General features: G+C 36.2%; 1 protein-coding gene across 7 annotated transcripts in view; it reads left to right on the top strand.

Moving 5' to 3' along the window:
* ANKRD46 (ankyrin repeat domain 46) overlaps positions 1-17,353 on the top strand; it is a 37,608-nt gene that overhangs the window by 2,383 nt on the left and 17,872 nt on the right. The window contains exon 1 of one of the 7 annotated variants that reach the window (XM_020969395.2): positions 784-940. The exons of the other annotated variants lie outside the window; for them this stretch is intronic. The gene's annotated coding sequence lies outside the window, so the exon portion shown is untranslated. Of the gene's footprint in view, positions 1-783; positions 941-17,353 lie in introns of those variants that run through there. 7 annotated transcript variants of the gene reach the window in all.

Below are 17,353 nucleotides of genomic sequence, written 5' to 3'. Positions count from 1 at the left end.
TAGTGAACCCTAGATCCCTTCTGAGAATAATGTTTTTAAATGTATAAAATATATAGGATTACAAAGGAAGCTGATTATATTAAAATATTATCAAAATACTTTAAAAGTTCACAGACTTTAGGTTAAGAATTCCTGTTTGAGGATAAAAATAAAACCTCGCCTCTTTAGCTATCCTTTCAATTTCATTGCATATCATCTTCCATCAGAGTACACTGACCATGTACTCTGCAATCCAGCCAAATTGGCCTTTTCTCTATTTCTCCATCTCCCTTCTCCATGCCATAGCACTGGCAGTCCCTCATGCTTGTTATTTGTTTCCTCCTCACCACCACTTCATAGGATTGCTCTCTCCTTTCAAGATTCAGCTAAAACACTGCTTTCTCCGTGAAGCCTTTCCTGATCCCTGTGTGAGTGCTGTCCCTTTCAAACTATGTTGTGTTTAATTTCCTTGCATTTATTTTCCTTATTTTTATTCTGTATATAGTTTTTGATGTAATTGTTCTCTCCCTTGATAGAAAGCAGGCTCCTTGAGAGTAGGGATTGTTTCATTCTTTGTATCCCTAATGCCTAGCACAGCACCTGGCAGAATATAATACTTGCTTTGTTAAATGATTGAATGTGAAAGTGTTGAACACCTTGAGATAAAAGGAGCTGGAGTCAGGGAAACCTTAAAGCAAAAGAGGCAAAATGAAGCCTATTTTCATTCTGAAATTGCTTCATATAGCAGATATTTTTATATGTAATCTTAATTCGGTATTTTTAATTCAGTGCTTATATTGCTAGCATCAAACTTTTATGAGAAAAACTACATTCATTTCAAGTGGAGCTTCAGTTTGAGAAATGCTGGTCTATGTGAGATCTATAGTCTTTTCCAGTTCTAAAATTCTGTGACACTTATGCAACATTTCGAGCTACTCAGGAGCACAGATAACTAAATAAGGTAAGTTTGGGTTAATGGGAGCTCTGGCCACCTCAATACTGTAGTTAATCTCAGCCTCAATCCCAAACCTGTAATGATCTTTCCCCCATAAGTGATTTTAGACAACATGTTAGCAACCCCTCTCCAACCTACAGAGAACACTTTCAGGGAGAAAGAGACATTACTCTGTCATTCAATAAATTAAAAACTGATTATATTTCTAGCAAATTATTGACATTTGGGACTTATCCTAAATAATCTTATGATCAGGTTTTTGATACCATGTCTTTGTCAAGATCTACGTTTATCTCTAACACCATGCATCTCACAATAGCCAGGTTCCTCCAAGTTTCTCTGTCCTGAAACCCTTGGGCTACCCATGACTTGGAAATGGCAGAGAGTATATAAATATATGTAAGAAATAACTGATGTACCTTGGTTTTGTGCCTAACAATGCCACAAGTATGTTTTCGGACTTCACCTTCCTTGCTTCAGGTGTTTCTTGACTACCTGACTGGTTTTTGGTGACAGACTAGTCTTGACTTCTTTTAAGGAAAGTAGAGTTTGCCCTCAGATAACCTGCCTAATTGACCCATCACTTTATAATAAAATTCTGTGAATTCAGACCCACATTTTCATTTAGTAATAAAAGATCATGTTAAATAGTGCTTTACAGTTTATGAAGTACTTTTGCACAATTTTCCTTTTAGATGTATGTAGTATAAGAATTAATCTCCATTTTACAGATGAAGAGACTGAGACTGAGGCTTTAAGAGATTTAAGTAACTGACGCAGAATGTTACAACTAATATGTCGAAGCTGAGACTCAAACCAAAGACTTTTGACATCCATGAGTGTCCTGACTTCTTATTTCGGCTATATTGAATCATTATCTTTTTTTAAAGCTCAGCCCAAGTACCACCTCCTACAGAAAACCTATTCTGGTCTTCCTGGCTGCTAATGCCTGACCTTGGGAAATTCACGTATATTTTATATTTAATTTTCTATCTTCAAGTTGTTTGTCCTCAATTTAGTTTAAACTCCTTAAGGGCAGGGACTGTTTCATGTTGTGTTGTATTCCCTAATACCTAGTGTAGTGCCTGGAACATAGTTGGTACTTAATAAATGCTTATTGAATTGAATTTGCCCTCCTCCAGTCCTTCCATTCTCTTCTATTCTCTGAAGCAGCAACCAATGATATGTGGGCTGATTTTTACATGAGCCTGTCACTGCTACCACATTCTTCTGTGCAGCTTGCAAGAATCATTATGTTCGTTGCTCCTTTCTCCCACTGAGTGTCAGTGAATAATGACCACCATTATTCCATCCATCCCCTGCCATTGTGCCAGAAATATAAGGATTGCCAGTTTGGTACCGCTTTTCAGAGGTTGACAACCTTTGGCATATACTCTTCTAATTATTAGATGAAGAAATGCATCATAACTGTTGTTTTTATATTTTAAAGGCTTATACCTTTCCAAAAAAATTGGTTGCTTTTGAAATCTTTTGGGATATAGGAATATTTGAAAACATGTCATCTGTTGTGCTCTTATTTTCCAATTGCAGGACTGTTGTTATGAAATGTATTAAAATTATTTTTATAGGTGCCATATAGTGTGTGCAGATGTCTTCAATTACTTTGGGTAATATTAAGCATGTATATTGGAAGACTGGTAAGGAGACTATTTGACCTTAAATTCTTTAAAAACAAAACTTTTTTTCCTAGATCCAGAATATAGTCCCTTAAAGATGCATATCTTGAGCTAAGAGATCATAGAAAATGTTCGTTCTTGCTTTTGTTTCCTGTGAAAGGGAATCAGGTATGCATAAATATGCGTTGAAATCCCTAGGGAACACATTTATTCAGCAGATAGAGGCTACCTCCTGGCATATGTACCATTTTATAAATCCAGAGGAGGCATAGTTAAGGAAGAGTTGAGTAGAACAGCAGTCCCCTAGACACTTTTCTTAGTGTACTCAGTGGCTTCTCAATATTCTTTAGTAACCATGAGTTAAGTTTTTCTGAATTATCCTTTGTTGCTAATCCAGTAGATGGAGATGGAATTTAGCATTTGAGTCTATAAAAACAGGTTGAAACACATTTGGAAGAATGGAATATGTAAGGTTTTCTGCTGCCATTTCTACTTTTCCACTGTCAAGGATTATAAATTAAACAACTTTTTAAAAATTAAAGCAACTGCAAAAGAAAAATCACTTTTTTAAATCATTCCAGGTAACTTGTATTTTCTTTATTATTTGTTTTTTTAAAAAACATTTTTATTTTATTTTTTCTCAATTATGTATAAAAACAATTTTATCATTCATTTTTTATAATTTTTGAGTTCCAAATTCCCTTCCTCCCTCTCCTCTCCCCTCCTTGAGAGGCAAGCACTTTGATATAGATTATACATGTGTAGTCAGGTAAAACATTTTCATATTAGCCATGGTACAAAAGAGAATACAGACCAAAACAAACAAGAAAAAATATAGTTTTTAAAAAAGTATGCTTCAGTCTATCTTCAGACTCCAGTCTTTTTGTGGAACTTGTATTTTCTTTTTTTTTTTCCCAACAAAGTTTTTTTTTTAAAAGGCAGCTGGGGCTAAGTGACTTGCCCAGGGTCACACAGCTAGTGAGTGTCAAGTTTGATCTGAGGCTGGATTTGAACTCAGGTCCTCCTGACTTCAGGGCTGGTACTCTATCCACTACTCCACCTAGCTGTCCTGGAACTTCTATTTTCAAATGGACTTATTCCACTAGATTCTTTCCTTCCATCCTCCCTCTAACCTCAGGAGGTCAGGAAAACCTGTGTTCAAGTCTCATCTCTGATACTGATTATGTGACCCTGAGCAAACCTTGAGTTCTATTCTTATGAGCTCTATGGCAGCCTCATTCAGTCAATCAGCTATGGGAGAAGCACTGTACTAGGCACAGTATTAGGCATATAAAGACAAAAACAGTAAAACAGTACCTATTCTCAAGGAACTTACATTTTTTTTTCAGCAGAGACAACATATATATGTATACACACATATACAGGATAAATACAAAAGAATACAGTTAGGAAATACTAAGGCACTAGTGACTTGGGGGGAATGGGTAACCAGGAAAGGCGTTATCTAAAAGGTGGCGCTTGAGCTGCATCTGGAAGGTAGAGATAGATTCTCCAAGGTGGGAAGGAAAAAGGAGTATGTTTTAGTCATGTGGCACTGATAAAGAATACATTCAGGTGGTCTGAGACCTCAGCTTCCTGTACTCTGAAGTGGGCTGGCAGTTTCACTGACATCAGATGTGTGCATTAACTTGTAAAATAGTGCCAGTTCTGACTTAACCTGCTTCCTTTTGTTGTCCATTCTCTCTCCCCATCCCCCACCCCATTACTGACTGCTGTTGTAAGAGGTGTCCATGAGGGAAGCATCTGATCATTTGTTTCAGTGGTGATTGATCAGTTTCCAAAAAGCTCCTGTTCCTCAGCTATGCACTTCCATGTCAATTTCATATTAGGCCCATGTCAGGCACACAACAATCCCTAGATCACTGAGGAGAAATAGGCTCCTTCTCTCCTTTGTTCTGGAGAGCCTTGATGGATGTAGAAATCAACACATTTTTCATTACTAATTAACAGACTCTGAGCTCTATATAAAAAAGAGAAGCATTGTATATTATACCAATATATCAGTAAAGGTTCACTGACCTCTTAATAGCTGGGCAAGAAGTACCTGTAAATATACCTTCAGCCTGGTTATGTGATTTATCTACTTATCCCTCTTGAGAAGGGGTTTAAAGGTATTGCTGAGAAAGAATAATATGGTAGGAGCTGTAGGGAAAAGATACATACTTGAAAACTTTTCTCAGAAAGAGTTTTGGGCAGGAACTAGAGGAAGCAGTTTTACATAATCTCAGAATTGGGAGGAGCCTTAATATCAGTCTAGTCCAACTCCTGCCTAAAAAAGAATCCCCACTAAAATATATGTAACAAGTAGCCAGCCAGCCTTTGCCCTTGTCGAGTTCCTCCAGGACCTCCATTTTAGGAAGGGGCTTAGGCAGGCTATCTTTCATTCTGCTCCTGGCTCTGCTTCTGACTCCAGAGTAGGCAGCTAGGTGGTGCAGTAATGGATCAAACACTGGGTCTGGAGTTAGAAAGACCTGAATTCAAATACAGCCTCAGATATTTACTAGCTGTGTGACCTCTAGGCAAGGCATTCAACCACTGTTTGCCTCAGTTTTCTCAGTTGTAAAATTGTGGTAATAACTGAATCTTTCCACCAAGGTTGTTGTGAGGATCAGCTGAGATAATAATTATAAAATGCTTAGCATGGTGCTATGTGAATATATATTCTTTTCCACTTTTCTTTGGTCTCCCCACTTCCGAACGTTACCACCTCTCTACCTTACACTCCCCTGTTCCCCTTTCAATCTCCCTTTTATGTCTTCTCCCATTAGAATGTAAGCTCCTTGAGAGCACGGATTGCCCTTCTATTGGTTTTAATTTTCTTAGTAAGCACTTTGTAAGTGCTTGCTGCTTACCTGCTTAAAGCCTTCTGAAGGTAGTTCATTCCACTTTGGGATATCTCTGATAGGAGGTTTACTCCAACATCAAACCTAAATTTGCAACTTTTATCCATCACTTCTAGTTCTGCCCTTTAATGCCAAGTAGAACATAGGACAGCCTTTCAAATACTTGAAAATAATTATCAGGTGTGCCCTTGAGCTTTTTCTTCTCCAGGCCAAACATCCAATTCCTTCAACCAGTCCTTTATCTTTCTAGTCACCTTCTACTAGACTTTCTTGATGGTATCAATGTCCATCCTAAAATATGGTGCCCAGAAGTCAGCACAGTACATCTTAAATGGTATTGTGTTCAGTTCTGGGAAACACATTTTAGGAAGGCTATTGATAGGTGTAGGGCAGCCAAAATAGTGAAGCTTCTAGAGCTCCTCAGAAGCAGGAACTTAAGCAGAAAAGGAACACTCGAGGCTTTGTAATGCTGGAAAGGAGTGTAGAGGTCATAAAATCCAAACCTCTCATTTTACCGATGAGGACACTTAAGATTGAGAGGTTATGTGACTTCCCCAAAGTCATGTGAGTAGTGAGTCGCAAAGCTGGAGATTTGAAGTGAAGTCTTCTAATTTCAAATGTAGTGCTTTTACCATAATAGGACTATCATGTAGGTAGTCAAGGGAGTTAGTAATAACCACCTTTTATTCCAGATTCTAATTAGTTTTGACACTAAATATTGTATAACTTTGGAAGAATGTTTAATAAATTAGATTGAGAATCTTAGATATTTATGAAAATGTCCTAGGATGGCCGGGGACTAGGACTCAAGTAGATGCTCAGTTTCCCTTTCCTTCTCTGTTTTATAGTAAAAATATCATGGTATGAAAGGAGGAGATAATTACTAGAGAAATAAGGTTCCTTAGTAACTACAGTGAACAGTGGCTAGTCTTTCGTAATCATAACTGTCAACCTGGTTAAGTAAGTTGCCTTAATCATCCTAGAGAAGGAATAACATGAGATTGCTATAATATAGATGAGAAAATGAGCAAATAATAATTTGCAACCATGTAGCAAAATACTTCAAGTACTTTAAGTACTTCAACATCATTCATTTTATTTTGCTTTTACAGATTCCCTTTGAGGTAGGTGGGACAAGTATTAGTTGCATTTTACAGATGAGAGAGCCCAGAAAGTTTATGTGCTAAATCATTCAGCAGGTTAGTGACAAGCTGCGGTGTAGAGCCCAAGTCTTCTAGCTCCTTAAACAGAAGGATATTTGAGTGCCTTTTATAAGCAGAGTGCTGTACTGTTGAAATTAAACTATTTGGCAAAAGTTCATCTAAGATCTTTAAAATATGAATTGAAAGAGGTGGAGAGTAGAGGTACAGAAACCAGTTAAAAGTCAAGAAGTCCCAGCATGAGATATCAAGAGCCAAAGTTAGTGGTGCCAAAGCAAATGAAAAAGAATGTCTGTCTTGAGGATGAGCAGATAAAACTCAGTCACTGAAAAACAAAGTTGGGGAGAGGGTGTAGTCAAATGATGACCCAAAAATTTGAGTTTTGGGTAATCAGGAAAATGGAGGCACCATTGCCAGCCTGGGAAGTTTGGAGAAGGAGCTGGATGATTTATTGTAATCAGAATTTTTTGTTCAGTTACAAGTTGGACTTAGCCTTTGTAAGAGTTTATGATTCTGAGATATAAGAAAGTGGGAGAGGTGAAAGAAAAAATAATTGGGGTTGTTAGAGGGAGAGTTCCAATTTCAAAAACTTGAAGGGGCTAAAGGACTCAGGGATGACAAGTTTTGAGGAAGTGAAGTTCAGATGGTCTGGGATCAGGGCTGGGGAACCATGTGTCCCTCAAGGTCCTCAAGTGAAGCCCTTTGGCTGAATCCAAACTTCACAGAACAAATCCCCTTAATAAAAGGATTTGTTCTGTAAAACTTGGACTTAGTCAAAAGACTGCACCCAAGGACCTAGTAGGGCACATGTGGTCTCAAGGCTATAGGTTTCCCATCCCTGGAGGTAGCCAGGTGTGAGCTGAGGGAGTACCTTTCACATGCAATATACTTAATGCATTTTTGTTGAATTGAATAGCAATGAAGTGGGTTGAAGGGCCAAAAAATTCCAGATCATTATGATTTTCACGGGGAAAGAAATGCTGTCCATTTCTGTGGTAAATTAACTGGTATCTTGAGAACCACAATTAAATTGTATTTAATGTACTTACATCTTCTCATTTCTTTTTTTAAAATTAATTTATTTTTAGTTTTTCCACATTTACTTTGATAGGATTTTGAGTTCTAAATTTTTCCCCCTTCCTTCCTTTCCCCCTCCCCAAGACAGCATGAAATCTGATATAGGCTGATATCATTGTTAGAATTATATTTGATTAAAATAGCCTTAATAGACTAGTAATTTATTAATTTTTAGTTCTATCTGTGGGGTTTTTTTTATGATGCCATACATATTTCAGTAGTATTGTAAAATAATCTGAACCATAGGCCACTTTTCTAATTCTGGTCTGAAATGAACTCAGTTTTGTTCAACTATTATTATCGTAAATTAAATATAGCAGCCACAGAAAGCCAGTAGGGCTTTTTGAGATTTTTAGAAATAAATGGTAAATGAAATTTTATTTCTGCAAATACTTCTAAATAATTATAGGTGACAATGAAAAGCTGCACCTACTCGCTGGGAAAATTTTGTGGAAGATAATAAATAAGGGTTAAACAGACACATATGATGCTCCCAACTAGCCATTTTTTCCTGTGGTAATCTAGTGCCAGTGGAAGGTCATTGGTCAACTCCTGCAACATAGCACCAGTGTAGAAATAACACAGGGCCTCACTGATTCATAGCTCAGAACAGTTCAGTATGATTTAATAGAAAAAACATTGGGTTTGGATTAAGATAGATTTGGGTTCAGATTTTTTCTCTGCTACTTACGACCTCTGTTGTAAAACAAATCCCTTGGGCTCTCTGGGCCTTCGAAGAAAAATAGCCCTTGTTCTTAAGGAGCTCAAGTCCTACTGGGAGACACATATAGTGCAGAGATTTACAAAACAGAGGTGGAATGCGCTTCCTTTTTACACGATCTCTCACTTACTCCAAGATACAGCTAAACATCGCCTTTTACATCAAGCCTTTCCTGATCCCCATTTCAAATGCCCTTCCTTCTCAACTACCCTGTATTTATTTTTATATTTATTGAAGAAAAATATTAATGCTGTACTCTATATTGTAGACACAAGCCTGACAGAAACTGTTTTTATTAATTTATCGTTATTCTAAATCAAAGTATTCATATGCTTGAGAAAAAAAATGTCCAGCCTGGCAAAGTCCCCTCATGCCTTTGGGCATCTTTCTAATGCAAAGCTTTTTTTCCCCTTCTTCTTCTCTTTTTCTTTACATTAAAACATCCTTATCTCACTTGGGATGGAAGGGCAATAGCCACTCCAGGCCAGTTTCCACCACTGATTGGAACAGGGGCTTTAACTTGCTTCATTTCTGACCTGACCAGTTCATTCCTCCTTGGGCGGTCCGCCAGTCTCACTATATTGGTGCTTAACTTAGTGGTGCTGCATGATTAGCTTGTGTCACTGCAGCTCAGTACTCCTGAGCTCAAGCTCTCCACAAGCTACAGCCTCCCTGGTATCAGGGAATATACTGTTCCACCTGGCCTACAAGACATTTTTGAAGTAACATTTATAGGAATCTTTGACAAGTAAAATTCCACAGTAAGATAAAACATAATTATACAACTCAAGTTAAGGTAAAAGTTAACATTTTGCCTAATCAGTCAAGAACAAAAGGACAGCAAGTTTCTTTTGAAATAAAATTAGGAATTTATGAATCATTGTTTCTAAAACAGACTAAGTTGAGATTATTCAAATGAAAATGTAGGTGGGCTGTGTCATTTTTTTCAAATCCACTTTTGCATTCAGATTTTGTACTATAGAATCTACTATAGATCTTGTAAAAAAAATCAACAAATTTTTAATTATTTAGATGATCCAGGACTAGAATCCTTAAAAATGTTCCATGATATATAAGCATAAAGAAAAAGGTTTTGTGAAAAGTGAATGCTAAATGAAGAAAAAAGTATTTTTATAAGTTTCCTGCAAAAGTTAACTTTAATATTAGAGAAGATTATGAAAAAAAGTTTTACTTTTGTCAGCCATTTTAAACTACTGGTTGAGCTGATTATTTGTGAAGTGAAACAATCAGGATATAAAAAGGACATTCCGATTGTTTTATACAATTTCCTATTTTTTAAAAGACCTAGAGAAAGGCCTTTAGCACTTTGGGTGGGTCCTTTACAAAGAATTTATGGAATTTAGTCTGAATGAACAGAGAGAATGGGTTGTGATCTGTTTTGGATGGAGTTAAGTACCCGCCGCTGATAAGATCTCAGGTCTGTAACTTAGCAAACAAAGTACTGTTTGCTGCAGTTGAGCTTGAAGACTGGAAGGCCACAGGGTGGCATCATTAAACCACCAGAAATGCACTGTGACTGGAAAATATTTAGTTTATTAAGGGTCTAAGACAAGTCAGTAGCTTAGAGGCAGTTATTCTGTTTTTAGGAAAAAAAAGTTTCCCAAGAAAAGAGTTAAATTCAATCTGTAATTGGTTTATCCCATTATTTAAACAAATATAGTGACCTTCATGATTCCTTAAGTTGCAGATATTGCTAAAAATCTTTGTTTAGTGTTTCTGGATTTCCTGGTAAAAGAGGGAAAATGCCAGTAAGTGCTGACTAAAAATATTCTATATAGTAAGATACATTTGGAAATAGTAAAAGAAAAACAAAAAACAACTACCACCCCCCCAAAAAAGCAAAAAAATCCAAAAAATCCCAGGAATTTAGTCACTTGTGAAATAAAAAAGAAAAAACCCACAAATATTTGTGTTTTGTTTTTAAATGTCCACTTTGTATAAATCAATTGCGGTAAGTAAAATCTGAAAAATATTGAAGGGATTTTTCTCAGTATCATAAAATCTCAATACTTAAGACCTGTACTGACCTGGGCCTTCTGCTTTCTATAATACAGAGTTTAGTAAGAAACTAATTATGTCAATGAAATTGCTGAAGAAATATTTAAAATAATTATGGGATTGAACTTTTAAAAAGTATTTTTAGATGCTTTAAAAATATTTGTGTAATAGCATCTTACCTTAATAATAGGACATTTTAGATTATAAAACATTGCATGTATTATCTCGTGAAAGCCTTGCAGCAACAGAAGCAACACAGTAGAGTAGAAAGTGTGTTAGACATAGAGTCAGGATGCCTGAGTTCAAATCGCATTTCTGATACTTGTTAGTTTGTGACCCTGGACAAACTTTAAGACCCTCAGTTTCCTCATCTATACAAGAGAGATAAGAATGCTTTACAAATTTTACTGTGCTCTCTATATGTGTGAACTGTTACTCTGTAGGCAGTACAAATATACGCCTCATTTTACAAATGAGGAAGCAAACTCAGGAGTTAATTTGCCCATGTTCATACAACTGGTGTCCAGCTGTGAGTGGTAATCATTACAAATTGTTCTTATCTGTCTCTTTTCCCCAGTGATCTCTAGTGAGCAATACTTTGTTAGTGTAGCTCTAGTTACAATGTATACTTTAAAAGTTTCTTCCAAAGAATTTTGTGATTCAGACTTGACTGTTCAAATTGGACTCCTTGCTGAACTGGTGAGGTTTGAGTGTTTAAGTGTTAATTTGCTCAAAACTGAAAACTGCACATGAGACAAACATTTGCTAAGTAAAACTATTAAATGGTAAAAAATAGATGCAAATGTTGGAAATGCTCTCAAATGTAAAATGTTCATAGAAAGGAAAAATAAAGATATAAGTGTACAAGGTTGGTTTGCTCCTACCATATTCACTTTGTGTAAAGTATATTACCCTTTTTTGGTTGTAAGGGGTCAAATTCAGAAGAATCCACTTAGTAAACTGTTTTTTCAAGATGTGCTTAACAATACCCAAGTATCCTCAGAAAATAATTGTTACAGAATATTTGCTTTCAACCTGGGCAGATTATTCTTTAAGGTAAAAATCTGAAACCTTACTACAAGATAGCTTAGAGCAGGAGTTCTTTTTTGTGTCGTGAACCCCTTTGGCAGTCTAGTGAAGCCTATTGTCTCCTCAGAACAGTACTTTTAAATGCATAAAATAAAATATGTAAGATTACAAGTAAAACTAATTATATTGATATAGTCAATTAAAAAAAAATACACAGACCCCAGGTTAAGAACTTCAGGTTTAGAGGTTTATTTCCCAGGTCCTTTTAACCACAGGCAAAACAAGACAATAAGCATTTATTAAAGGGTTACTATGTGCCCCTCAAATGTGCTAAGCACTGAGAGTTCAAAAAGAGATAAAAGACAGTTCCTGCCCTCAAGAAACTTACAATCTAAGTGGGGGAGACAACATTCAACAAAGCAAGGTATATACAGGATAAATACAACATATTTAAAAAAAGAAAGGTACTAGAATTAAGAGGGATTGAGGAAGACTTCCAGTAGAAGATGGGATTTTAGATGGAACTTAAAGGAATCCAAGGAAGTCAATAGTCTACAAATATAAACAAAAAATAAAACAGTCCCTGTCTTCAAGGAGCTTACATTTCAGTAAGGGGAAGACTACATAAAAGAGAGCTGGAAAGTGTAGTCGAGATAAAGGAAGTGTATGTGTATTATATATGTGAATATACATACACATGCATATATACATGTATACTTACATGTTCATATAAACGTGTGTACATGTGTGCATATATTGACTTTGAAAAGCACATCTTAACATTTTCTATGTCCTGTTGTATTTTTGCTTCGTTGACTATTTCCCAATTATATTTTAATCTGGTTTAGTTCAGAGTATTGCTGTGTTTGACACCTCTGACTTAAATGCTTCATACTTCAATTTCCTCATCTGTAAATTAATGGAGATACTTATATTATCCACCTTTAAGGTTTCTTATGAGGAAATTGCTTTGTAAACTTTAAAATGCAGTGTAAATGGGAATTATTTGTTTTTGTAGATAGTTTAACCATGTAAGTGAATTTTTCTGGTACTATTGGTTGGGATGTTTGAGTTGGACAGATGTATAGAGTTTAATGGTTATTGATGCCTGATGGTATCTAATTATTCCTTCTTGGAAATTCATTGAGAATGGTCAAATTAAATACAAGCACCATTGTTATGAGCTACCTTTGGGAATATGTTAACTTAATTATACATGGTATCTAATGGCATTTTGTTGATAGTATTGTTATTTCATCAATTAAAATCATATGAAAATATAAATATGTATTTCTTATTCTGTACATGTAGAGTCCTAGTAGGTTTAACAAGAACCCTAAAGGCATAATGACCATAAATCTGAATATTAACTATAAGAATATACTGTATTCTTTTGACAGTCCTGTGACATATCATTTATCTCATTATACTGTATAATTCTTTGTCTATGGATGTATGCTGTGTAATGAGCCAAAAACCCTGGTTTATCTGTGCTAAAAGTAAGATGGCTACTTTCTGGCATGTGTACTTCAGCCTCCCTTCTGTACCAATTTCTGTTTCTTTTCTTTCTTTTCTTTTCTTTCTTTTTTTTTTTTTTTGCTTTTTGGTGAGGCAATCAGGGTTAAATGACTTGCCCCAGTAAGTGTCAAGTGTTTGAGGTTGGATTTGAACTCAGGTTCCCCTGACTCCAAGGCTGGAGCTCTATTCACTGCGCCACCTGGCTGCTTCATCAAACTTTGTTTCTTAGAGCTCATTCTTTTATTCTGTGACCTGATTCTGTTCTCCACTTCCTTTCCACAGACTTCTCAGTCTCTTAGTCTTTTTTCTGTTCTCCCCAAAGTTCTCTCCCTCCCCTTATTATTTATGGCTATGCTCTCCCCATCACATCTCATCTTGGAAACTAAGCAGGTTTGGGCCTGGTTTGTATGTGAAAATACCAAGGACTCGGCCTCTTCTTAAGAGAAACAGTAAGGTACAGGGAAAGAAAGCCCTAGCTTTAGAGTTAGAAGACCTGGCTTCAAAGTAGAGTCTGTTGCTAACTACTTATGTGACCTAAATGAAGTCATTTTACCCTTCTGGGCCTCGGTTTCCTCATCTGCAAAATGAAGGGATTGGGCTAGATGTTCTGTAACATGCTTTCTAGTTCTAAATATATGGTTCTGTTATTTCTGACTGTGGGCATTTTTTTTCTTTTTTAAAATAAAATTTTTTCAGTTGTCAAGCATTCATTTTTACTTTCTACCTCTGGGGGGAAAAAAAAGAAAAACAAAACTCTTACAACAAATAAGAATAGTCAAACAAAAAAAAGTCCTCATTTGGCTATGTCAAAAAATGTGTCTTATTCTACGTATTATTCTGTCATTTTTCAGTCAGGAGGTGGGTAACATTCTTCATCATTAGTCTTCTGGAATTAGAGTTCTTAAATCTTTCAAGATTATTTGTTTTTATGATGTTGCTATTATAGGGTAAATTGTTCTCCTGGTTCTATTCGCCATACAGATCTTCCCAGGTTTCTCTGACACCAAGTCTCTTTATTTCTTAAAGCAGTTAAGTGGTACAGTAGATATCTATTTTTTCATTTCTTATAGCAGAGTAGTATTCTATTACATTCATTTGCCATGATGTTCACTCATTGAGAGGGATCCCCTTTGTTTCCAGTTCTTTACCTCCACAAAAAGAGTTGTTATAATATTTTTGTAGATATGGGTCCTTTTCTTTGATCTTGGGATATAGACCTAGTAATAGTAGTATTAGGAGTCAAATGTTATACAATTTACTAACTTATTCAATATAATTCTAAATTTCTTTCCAGAATGGCTATACCAATTCACAACTGTACCAACAGGGCATCAATGTGTCTGTTTTCTAACTGTGGACATTTCTTAAGATTTTACTCTTCTCTCTCTTTTCCCCCGGTGTACTCACATACTCAATGAACTCATCTACTATCAGGGCTCTGTGATAGAGTAGCATGATCATAGATTTGGAGTCAGGAGAACCTGGGTTCAGAATCCATTTCTGACACTAGTTATGTGATCTTGGCTATGGCATTTAATCGCTTTAAGCTTTAGTTTCCTAGCATCGTTAATAATAGCAGAGGTAATAATAGCATCTCTTTCATAAGATTCTTGTTAGTAAAAAATGTAAGCAATAATGTATGTAAAATGCTTTGCAAATTTTAGACCCATTGTTTGATGATGGTAATAACTAATTACAATATCACAAAATTTAAGAGTTGGGAGGGACCTCAGCAGCCATTTAGCCCAGCCCATATTAAAAAAAAATCCCTCCTGTAATATATCAAACAATACATCATCCAGCCTGTGCGTAAAGACCTCCATGGAAAGGGTATCTGTCACCTAGAGGTAATCCATTCAACTTTGGATAGCTTGAGTTGTTAGGAAATTTTTCTTGACAAAATCAACTCTAAATTTGCCTCTTTGCAACTCCCACTCATTGTTCCTGGTTCTGCCCTTTGGAGTCAAACAGAGCACCTCTTCCACGTGACAGACCTTGACGATAATTATAATTCCCTTTTTCCTTCCCCAAATCTCTTCTTCTCCAGACTAACTAGCCCCATTTCTTTCAACTGATTTTCTTGTGATATAGACTCAAGTCTTTTCCCTGTCCAGGTTCTTGGAATTTTTTTTGCTTATCGGTGTTTTTCTTCAACTGATATATAGAACTGAGCACAGTATGCCAGATGGAGTTGACAAGGACAGAGTCACATGATAACATATCCCCATTTCTAGAAGCTGTATGTCTCAATACAGCCTAAGATCTCATTAACTTTTTTGGCTGCCACATCATATTGGGCTTACAGCCCACCAATAGCCCCATATCTTTTTTTTTTTTTTCAGAATGCCTACTATCTAACCTTGTCTTTCCTGTCTTGTGAGATTAATTTTTATTTACTCAAGATTAGACTTTACTTTTATCCCTATTGAATTTCACATTTATTAGATTTAGCCCAGTGCCCTAGCAGGTCAAGCTGTTTTTTAATCCTGACTTATCTAATATATATTATCTAATAAATTTGATGAGCATGGCTTCAGTCTTCATCTAGGTCATTGGCAAAAATGACAGCCCAGGACCAGACACAGATCTATGAGGTATCCCCCCCTGCCACATTGAAATTGAGCCATTAACAACTACTTTTAGAGTTTGACTAACTAGACAGTTCTAAATCCATCTAATTGTATTTGTCTAGTTCACACCTCTTCATCTTCATCATAGTAGTATGAATTACTTCATCAAAAGTCTTGCTTTCTTATTCAGACGAAAAAACAGGATAAGTAAAAGGTGTGTATGTATGTGTGTTTGTGTATGTGCATGTGACGTCATTGTACATTAAGAAGGTATAATCTTATGGCAAAATACAGTAACCAGTGGTGATGCATGACAAAGAGTATCTGAAGAGCAAATGATAAATGGAAGTGATTTTGTTCTGTGAGGTTTAGGTTCAGTCGAAGGGTTACTTACACTTGAGGAGCTAGAGGGCCACATTTGGCCTTAAGGTTGCAGGTTCCCCACCCCTGCATGGAGACTATCCAGACAGAAGAAGGAAAAGAGGAGTTTGGCATAGAGGCAGAATATAGTTATGGTGAAGGACTTTGATTATCCAGGCATCTTCTAGAGTTCTCTCTGTCAAAGGGAGAGTACCTAATAACTTCTTGATCTGGTTTACTGATGATAAGAACCACATACATGTGAATGAATTCAACTCTAGTCACATGTTTTCAATGTCCTATAGGACACGTCTTGTTATAGAAATTAGTTCTATCTCAGCATGTCCAAAAATGAGATTGTAGTTAAATAAACTACTTAGGGGAAGGAAGTTGTTTCAAATAAACATTGATTAGTGAAAGGCATCTGTGTTAACTATCCAGGAGGTCATGTAGCTGCACATCCTTAATTCTCCTGTAAGAAAAGGGCACAAGACCAAAGAGCAAACTGAGATCATGGAACTGAACATAATTAAAGAAAAGTTTCAGGGCATTTGCTGGGGCCATTACATGTTCAGCCCTATATTCCATGCCATCTATGCTTTTGTCTAGAAGTTATATAGGATAATAGAATGGTAGATTTAGGAATGGAAAGGATCTTTTTAGGCCATCTAGTCTAGCCCCTCCTTCTATGAAACTGGTGCCAGGAGGTTGTAACTTGTGCTAAGTCATCAAGGTGGCTTAATACTAAGAAGCATTTGAACCCAAAACCTCTGGGTGTTGATTCAGTGTTCTTTCCACTAATCTTAAATCCTCGTTTTATATATATGAAGAAACTGAAACTCAGAAGTGACTTTCCCAAGGTCCCACAGCTGGTAAGGATCACATATGGGATTTAAACAGAAGTTTGTCTCCTGATTTCAAATCTGGACTCTTTCTAGCATACCATGTTGATGAGTATGCAGCCACTGATTTAGTGATTGATACAGCAGTGTTGAAAATAGGTACAAAATTTATTGGTTTGCAGAAAAAAATTGCCAACCTGTAAGGTTATCAGTCTTTTCCATACTCACTCAGGTTATGAGGTTGATACTGTGACAAACCAATTAGAAGTAAAAAAAAAAGTATATTTCAAATACTCTGGGAAATATTTTATCTTACATCTTTGGAACCAAATCCACAGTAATGGACATGCAACTCTAGTGACTAGGGTAGTGGGGGGAGAAAGTCAAGAAAAAAATCTAGTTGATTCAGGTAGCTTCTTTATGGTGAATTGAGCCAGCTTAATGGGGCAGTCCAAAAAACATTAGTTCAAATCTAGCCTTGGGAACTTACTAGCTGTGTGGCCCTAGGCAAATTACTTAACCACCTTCAGCCTCAATTTCCTCATCTGTAAAATAGAGATAATAATAGGACCTACCTCCCAGGGTGTTGTGAGGATAAAATAAGATAATATTTGTAAAGTGC

Source organism: Phascolarctos cinereus, unplaced genomic scaffold (assembly GCF_003287225.1).
Source record: "Phascolarctos cinereus isolate Bilbo 61053 unplaced genomic scaffold, phaCin_HiC Scaffold_4;HRSCAF=312, whole genome shotgun sequence".
Taxonomy (NCBI): Eukaryota; Metazoa; Chordata; class Mammalia; order Diprotodontia; family Phascolarctidae; genus Phascolarctos; species Phascolarctos cinereus.
Note: the sequence above shows the minus strand (reverse complement) of the source record. Positions and strands in the feature narration are given on the sequence as shown.